Below are 9,462 nucleotides of genomic sequence, written 5' to 3' on the forward strand. Positions count from 1 at the left end.
TAACTCTGCTTCCCATTTAGCGATGAGCTGAAGAACCGTGGTTGAGCCCGTGTGATAAGCCGTAGTCTCTTCATAAATGATCCTGGAGGTGGACTTGCGCCCATGGGACTTACCAGTGGAGGCGCTGGGAGTGTTGGACGTTGTGGTCATTTTGGCCTTCTTTCCAAGCCCATGAGAACCTCGGGTGGTTCGGCCTTTCCTGGAAGCAGCCTAGGTCATGATGCTAGGATTGAGAAACAAACAAAAGAAATTGAAACCCACAAATTGAAACCCAAAATGCTGAGCCGGAGCAAGCCGAAACCCAAGAGTAGAGTGCTTCTAGGGGTCACACCTAAGAGGATTTGTCAAGGTAATAAATTGTGAGAACCACGACCCATGCAAAACCCAACAATGGCTCCAATTGCGGTCCTGGAACCTTAAAAAGAAGAAGTATCGATGCTCAGAAACAAAAGTCCAACAATAATCATAACAACTGAGGTAGAATTAAAAACCAAACGATTGCCATGCAAAGATCTCAGGACTTTAGGGCCGTAACCACAAAGTTCCAAAGGATAACTAGCGCTGGGGTGCCAATGATAGATCCAGAGATACCATGAGCGGCCCATAGGCCTAATCAACATAATACCCATACGAGCCAACATAACTTCATAGAGTACATACACAGGACTATAGAAAACGAGACAACCTTCAAGCAATTCAGAGACAACAATAGACATTTCTAGAGAATAAGCCTCCTTGATCAGTTTATGCAATTCATATCCTGTAACACTCTCCTCACACCCAAATAACCATCCAACCGGGGTAAACCTATGATGAGAGGCTACTGTGATTGGATTTGACTTCCTATGTGACCTTAAGTAAGTGGAATTGACGAAACACATCAACTAAGTTATCCACATTAGCAATAGAAACCTCAAGAGACATGTCTGCCACTCAGACATCCTGTCCCTGGGTCTCACTGATGTTTTGGACATCTTAAGCCTCAGTCGCTCTCACGCTATAGGCATGACAACGTCCAAAAACCCAAAGTCGCTTTCCCAGGCTTTCCTGCTAGCATCTAGAGATCCAATTCGCCAGTGTTATGCCAATGACCCTAGGATTTGAGCCACTTTTTCAGGCCCAGAGCCCAGGTCACTACCGAGAATGGAATGATAGCTTAAGATCAGTCAAAGAAGAGGGAAACAATGATTCAAAAACAATAAGTTGAACAAGACCTTAATCAGACGCCCACTAGTCATGCTAGACATTTCATCAAACATACCATCAACATGTAACTTATAGGTGTAAACAACATAATTACGTTTAGGGATATGATACTTATCTGAGAATCACTATGAACCGTTATTCCCTTATGTCATTTGCTGCATTATCATCTATTAGGCCATGAATACATTATCCATTAATTTACAAGCAAAAACATGTTGAGAGCCATACATCGCTGCTGTCATAAAACACACATATAATCAACATAATAACAACATAAATACTCATGAAAGTACAACCATATAGACCACATATAATCCATCAAAATGCTCATAGAAATACAAGGAGAAATAACCTTTCATTAATGATGCAAAACTCAAACCCGAGATGGGATTTCCACGTTCCACTCAACCATAGAATGGCTGAGCCAAATCTCTCTTGAACCATTCACCCCTGTGCCATATTCCAAGCATGAATGTGGGACTCAAACCAAAAGAACTAACTAGGGCATACCAACGCTAAACCACCTCACCTTCATCCATAAAAACCAGGTTTTACCGTAATCCATCCCGGATCACTAGGCCAACACAACGAACACATCATAACAGGGTTTATTGTGATCCTCCCCAATCACTAGGCCAAACAAACTTGGATGCCACCAGATTTATCCACCTACACCGCGAGGAATTTTCCTATCTCTTAGTCTCTCAGGCTTTACCGCAATCCAAACTCGGATCACTAGGCCCTAAACCGAGACCCACTTTCTAAGATTTACCGCATATCCCAAAAATGGGATTACTAGGCCCAACAGAGAGCAAACCACCTCTTGGCTTTATCGTATATCCTTCCATTCACTAGCAATGATTCCTAGGCCCACCGAGGCAACACAATCTTGGCTTTACCGCAACCCACAGTCTGGCTCAGGGGTCACTAGGCAAGTGGCTTTACTGTGATCCACAGTCCGGTTTAGGGACCACTAGGCCATGTTCTCTATCATTCAGAGCCATTCAGCTTCGAATCCATTCGACAATCTAGCTCAACCAAAACATGAGAACCCCATCACACCATGGCTATCTGGAAATGGAAAGGCTAGGCTGAAAACACTGTTACACCTAGCAAAACCCATCCCACAAAAACAAAATAACCACATGCAATACCATGCAAGCCAAATCTAGCAAGGAAAATACACATGAAAATCGATACATCGAATGAATCCTATTGTAACTGCTTGATCCTGCCTTTCCCTGCTTAATCTTTGCTTCCTCTTGTCTTCTTTGACTTTCTTGCTCCAATGTCAAAATGCTCCAAGAAAACTCAAAGTGTCCAAGAGTGAGAGAGAGATAGAGAATAATGGGAGAGTTCCAAAACTCAACTGACAAAAGGTTACGAATTGGTCCTCAGAAGCCTTTTTACGAATGATGCCTCTATTTTCTTCATTTTCCATTATTTTCCTTCAATGTCTTCCTTACATGCAACCTGTGACCTTTCACCTCCGTTTTCTCATAGTTTCCATTATTTTCATAAATAAATGTGCCAAAAATGGTTGTTGTTGTTGTTGTTGTTTTTTTTTTTTTAATGCCTTTGCCAATTTCCTTAGTCATAATAAACCAAAATGAACACCTACACCAGGATGTCCTACCCAACATTCAACTTGGAATAAGTGTCCCATCAACTGTGATTATTGTTTTTACCTTTATTAAATTTTATTACCTAGAATTTTCACCAGGGCTGTTACATATTCTTTCTCCCATGAAACCCGCAGATAGGAAGAATGAGCGATGATAGAGAAATATGCGTGATAAAACTGAGAACATACCCGATACTGACAACTTGAACCCACTGTGAATGAACCAGAGCCTCGCGAGATACCTCCACGGAATTTTGCCACAGATTATTGGGCTGCTCGACTCCAAGCTTATGCCAAACCCAGTCACAAATAGAGGACTTACCAGATTGAACATCTAAATGGCCGAGAGCATTCGACATTAAAGAGATGTTGCCACCTTCGTTAATTGCATTGATTGCATCTATACGTTCTGCCATCGCCCCATGTGATACGAGCATGTGGAGGGTGGTGAAGGATCACCTTGGGATCTGGAGAGCGTCCATCATGCAGTGAAATGATCAAAATTTGCTCGCTCACACCCCGATCAGGGACATGTGTGTAAAATTTTAATAAAATTAAAAATAAGAATAAATAAAATAAGAATATATTTATATATAGAGATGTGAAATGTATATATAATATAAATAGGATGATTAAGAATCAACATAAATTTATTTCAACTTAAGATCTACGTTCAAGAAATCAGATTTCTAGAGGTGAACTTTTTTTTCAGGTGAACTTTTTTTTCAAATTTTATACTTAAAAAAGCTTTGCATTTTGAGAGATTTTATCTTTTTAATATTTGGTAAATCTTGAGTTAAGACAAATTTATATTAGTAGAGAACCAATTCACACACCATATAATCATCTTAATAAGTCAGAGAACAACTAACCATCAATTGCTTATTTGATTTTCAAATGTGAAGAGAAAGTTTATAGTTTTTTTGAAAGAGTATATTATGTTTTATTTTTGTTTCAAACTCGACATTTCATTAGTTCAAAGAGATGTTACAAAGGAGTTTCCGGTGCCCACCTAGACCAATAGGATAAGTTGATCTTGAGGTTGTGAAGATCTCGCTTAACTAGAGCATCGATTAAATAAAAGTAGTTTCCAAAATGCATGCATATGCGATGATGACCAACGTTTGACATACAAAATAGAAATATTGAACACATGGTTGTTGAAAAACTTCAAAGAACGAAAATATGCACCAGGCTGCAATTGGCTAACATAAGCGGCCCACAACGAATAGGAGGAGCATGGCTATTGCGAAGCCGAGAGTATGGGTAGATAGCTTGACTATAGAATCCAAGGCACGTTCATTGTATCGACCACAAGCGCTGTGATCTAAGTCTTGAGTACGAGCATCCCAACCCCATGCGAAGCTTCAAGCATTATTATCGCGACCACGAACACCTTTGTCATGAGCTCCCTGATCACGAGCACCCCAACCACGATTAAATCGACCAAGAGCACCCCGACCAGGAGCTTCTTGTGCACTGGCACCTTGAACCTGAGCACCTCTATGACTATTTCCTTTACTATGATGCCCCGCCTTGCAAAGCCGAGAGCTAGTGGTTCTCTGGCCTCGAGCTAGAAAATTGATGCAAATTGAGTTGCTCAGGCAGGACACTAGCATGCCAATTACGCCAAGGTGGCTGAATCTTGGACAACTATTGGAACTCTTCATTGTTTAGTCTCTAGTGGAGTAGTTAAGCTTCCAATAAGAGGTCCCCTACCCGCAGAGAGGGAATTCCCTTGTGAATTTTAGAGGGTCACCTACTATAGCCGTTGCATGGAAAGGAGACAAAAGATCCTGGACGACAGGAAGATTAGTAAGTTGAGGCTAGCCGGCCATCCTGAACACCACAGAGCCCAGGTAGATGTAGGAGCGTGCTACAGGCGAAATAAGAGGTGCATTGATAGGCAAATGTGCCAACCTGGAGAGAACCAAAGAATGCCCAACAAGGGGCCTGCAGCGGTGAGCATGGCAACAACAAAAATCGATGACATGATAATTGAGGGCCGACATATCCTGCAATGGCAAGGGATAGAAAATACAAATCTGTTGAGGCTGCCGATGATCCAAATACAAAAGTTGCCATGCGCGGAGACCGCTTGTTGCTCGCCACTCAAGGTGCCAATCCATGCCATTATAATTTGCCATCATTTCCCTGTAATCCAGAGTTGGGTGAGTGTATCTGCCCATCAAGTCCATTAATGCACACAACGTGTGAGGAGGTGTCATGTTGTACATATACATTGGGATGTGCATGCGACCAGGCAGGTGACCGAAATCGCCATTCATACTGATCATTGTTGTGATGTTTGTACCATACTAGCACCCGACACGGGGATAAAGAGTATATTATGTTTTCATTTTGAATTGAATGACATAAAAAGAGATAAAAAGGAAGAAAACCATTTACTTAAATCTTTCCAAGAAGATAAATGCAACATTCTTCAGTCCTTGAATTGTCTTTGTCATTCATATGTTTCCAAATATGCACATATAAAGAAATTGCATTATCAATAATCCATCACTTGACATCCAATAAAGATAACTAATTCTATAAAGATTGGATTTTCCAAATATTCACATATAAGGAAAATTATATGAACAATAATCTATCACTTCTCAAATAAAGATAAATAATTCTATAAAACTTGTAATTGACTTGTTAACAAACCTTTTCATTCTATAATTTTTAAATGCAAATGGAGATAGGAAATCTTTGTATAGTTTTAGCTCAGTTCTCCTAAATAATAAAATAAAATAATATTTGTTTTGTAAAATCGAAGTTCTTTTTAGGACACGATAAATAAGAGTTTCAACGAGTAGCTATTTTGTTGAAATCCTCAATTTTCTTTGCTAATATTCTAGTACAATTGATTTTAATGGCTAATAACTAAGTCACAACTTTCTAAAATTAGATTTAAGGGTAAGGGTACCTTTCATCTTGAGGATAGATCAAGTTTAGAGTCTGAAAATAGTAAATGACAAGTGCTCCCTCTTAGATTATTTATCTAAATGTAAGATAATTAAGAAATAATGTTGATCACTCGACCCATAAGTATATGTCTTTCCACTCGGTAATTCTTAAGTTGCAATATGGAGAGTTTTGGGGTAGGGGCCTTGTTAGGTCTTTCCTTAGGTGGAGGTGGGATTCTTGGACCTCTAGTAGATTGAAGGACAATTTTATTAACATGTTGGTCCTATGGGGGGAATATATTAGACAATGGACGCCTTTTCTATCCCTTTTGCACCCTATGTTGGATCGACCGACTAAGTTGGGCTTCCCACTAGTGAGGAGAAAGGGAACCAAACACCTAGCTTTCAAACCTTATCGCCTAACAAGAAGTTGATCTTTGCATAGTTTTAACTCAATTCTCTTATACATTAAAATAATATTTACTTCTTAAAATCCAATTTCTCTTCAAGGAATACAATAAAATGAGACTCTTAACAACTTGCTTATCAAAATTAGTGTGAAGTTTGTTGAGATCCTAAACTTTTTTAATAAAATATTTTAAGAAAACAAAACTAACAATATCCTCGAACAATTGACTTCAATAAGCTAATCGCTAAGTAAGTTATAACTTATTTCTAAAAGTAGATTTAAGGGCACCCTTTTATCTCAAGAATATATCAAAGGGTCTCTAAATAGTAAATGGCAATTGCACCCTCTTAGATTATTTGCCCAAGTGTAAGATAATTAGGAAGCAATGTTGACCACTAAACTCATGAGTAAATGTGCAAGCAAACAACCTTATTTACATGTTTGGTATTAGATTAGATTGTATTATGAGTAGAATTAATTAGGTGTGAAGTGGCAATGCATGCATAATCCTTAGAGAGAAGTCGATGGAGGACCAAATAAACACTCCAAAGTGGTGACACCCTCATGAAGATGCATTGTGAAGTGTGTAAGGCCCGTTATTATGAAATGGTATGTGCTATCATCATCCTACGGGAGAAATCCTCCAAATGTCTGGATGCCCTTAAGAAATAATATAGAAACATGTGCGAGGTGACCTCATCTAATGGATAAATGCCCCAAGAAGTTGGGGTGCTCAAGTAAACTATGTTAAATCATCAAACTCAAACTCCATGGTGCTAGAAACCCTTGAATTATGCCAAGGTGTTGGAAATCCATCATGAAGCAAGGCACTAAATAGATTTAAGGCATTCCCTCAGTCTAGGTGCCACATCATCAATCCTCTTTTAATAAGTTGAAAATGCTTTGAAATGGTGTGTGTTGAAAAACCATATTAGAGTGGGGGCATTCACCAAATGAAGTGCTTATTTAGTAGAATATCACCATTAGACTAACATTAGGCACATAAAAACCAAAACTCTCTCAACCATGAAGTGGTAAATCATGATCAAGTTGAAAATCCCTTGTATGTTTTCATATGGTACCTATCAAATATGACTATAGGTACCAAATAAACATCAGAAAGCCAAATATGCTTTGTCGAAACAATGAACTTTGTAAACCATGCCCCAAAGCTTTGTTGAACCCTAGGTTCGTAAGAAAATCACCAAGATGGTGAGCACCCCACTAGATTAGTTGTATATATCATCAAGTATCACTATATGTGTACAATAAACAACTTAGAAGTTGGGTGCTTCACAACATGGTCATACCTCAAGATACCATTATTAAACACCCTAAGGTGCTCCAAAGAAATGTCGAAAAAGTGAGTGCTCTACAGAAAGCTTGTCTGAGGCACCTCACAAGCAAGAGTGCTCCACTGCCAAAATCAGATGGTGTATTGCTTCCAAACTCTAGCATAATCCTCTAGGGTGCTCCAAAGTGTGACAATAAGGTGAGTGCTCCATGTTTTGTTAAGCATGTTAAATAAAGTAAGATGAACATGTCAAATGTGAAAACACTCCTAGAATATGAACTCAAAACCATGACCAAGTGTCCATGCAATTAATGAAGATAGGGAGCTAAGAGCATGATATGCGTTTTCAAAATTTAGAATATAATTTGAATGAAGAAGATGGGAAATTGGAAATTTTAGATGATTAAATTTATGATATGTTTAGAGAAGAAAGTTAATTTTTTAACCTCTTAAACAATTTAGTATAAGAAAGAGGCATACTGAGATTTTTTTTTGATTATTTTCAAGCATATTTAGAAATTTATGCCATTAATTTCTAATTTTTGAATCTCAAACAATTTAGTATAACAAAGAGATATACTCAGAAAATCTTTTTGATTATTTTCAACCAAGGATCATGTGATATTAAAGAAAGCAATCAAGACTAGCAAGAATATCAACCACATGATTAATGAAGGATAATGATTATGTTCATCCATCCTCGATCCATACCATGGAAGTTCATCACAAGGAGGACTATCCTAGAGTGAAAACGAGAACACGCATTTGTAGTCCCTCAACATCCATGGACATTACCTCTAAAATGTATAATTATGACTCATGCATGTTGGGTTGTGTTATATTATTTCCACGACTAGCCCCCCTAGTTAACCAGGATTTTAGAGGGGGGGTGGAGCCGCCCCTTCGTTGCGCAGCGGGGGGGTCATAGGGGGTTTGAGGGGGGCACGTAGCCCCCTCTACGGGGTCCGGGGCAACGCCCGGGGGAAATTTTTTTTGGACCCTATATTAGGTTGGGCAGACCTTCCTATGGTTTTGCGCATGGTTTTCGCACATGGTTTTGGACGCGATGGTTTTCGGTTCATGGTATTGGATGCTTCGACATGTATACATATGTATTGTAACATTGAAAGGAACATAATGAAAAATCAAGTTGGTAGTCCCAGTTTTGAGATCTAGGGGAAAATCTCTATGTATATGTGTTTTATGTGTTATGCTCTCGCATTGTTTATTTTCTGTGTTTTAAGAATTTGTATGCAGGTAATTTCTGTACGAGGTTAAAACCTACATTTGGTATCAGAGCTGTTTTGGCTTCAAGGGGACGCCTTTGTTGCTGAGGGGTTTCACTCAGGCCTGTGGTAAACCCTGTTCAGTGGGAGATCTGCGGGATCGATTCTGGTGGTGAAAGAAGATGGCAAGCAGTGAACAGATAGAGATAGAGAAATTTAATGGTTAGAGTTTTGAGTTGTATATCAAGATGGTGGATCTGCTAGTGGACAAAGATCAGTGGATTGCGGTAGATCCAAGTACTAAACCAATGGGAGTGTCTGATGAAGAATGGAAGAAGTTGGATCGGAAGGCAAAGAGCACAATACGATTGTGTGTCTCAGATTCAATATTTCTCAATGAATCAGGGGAAGCTACGATGAAGGCTTTGTGGGACAAGTTAGGGACTTTGTACCAATCTAAGTCTCTAGTGAATAAACTATTCCTATGGAAAAAGCTGTATAACATGAGGATGAAAGATGAGACTCGGTGACAATGCCTCTGAATGCATTTAATACTGTGGTAAGTTAGTTATTATCTATTGATATTAAAATTTCAGATGAAGATAAGTGCATTAGTTTTTGGTTTTTTCTACCAGATTCATGGGATGGTCTGGTTATTGCAATAGGTAGCAATGCAATTGCCTTGCAGTTTGATGAAATAGTCTCATCCTTCCTGACAGAGGAGATGAGACAGAAAAATATGGAGAGCCAAAATGGTGATGCCTTGTCTGTACGAGGACGATTCCAGAATA

The sequence above is a fragment of the Pinus tabuliformis genome, chromosome J, assembly GCF_031772625.1.
Source record: "Pinus tabuliformis cultivar Carrire ecotype Pingquan chromosome J, CPIR1, whole genome shotgun sequence".
Taxonomy (NCBI): Eukaryota; Viridiplantae; Streptophyta; class Pinopsida; order Pinales; family Pinaceae; genus Pinus; species Pinus tabuliformis.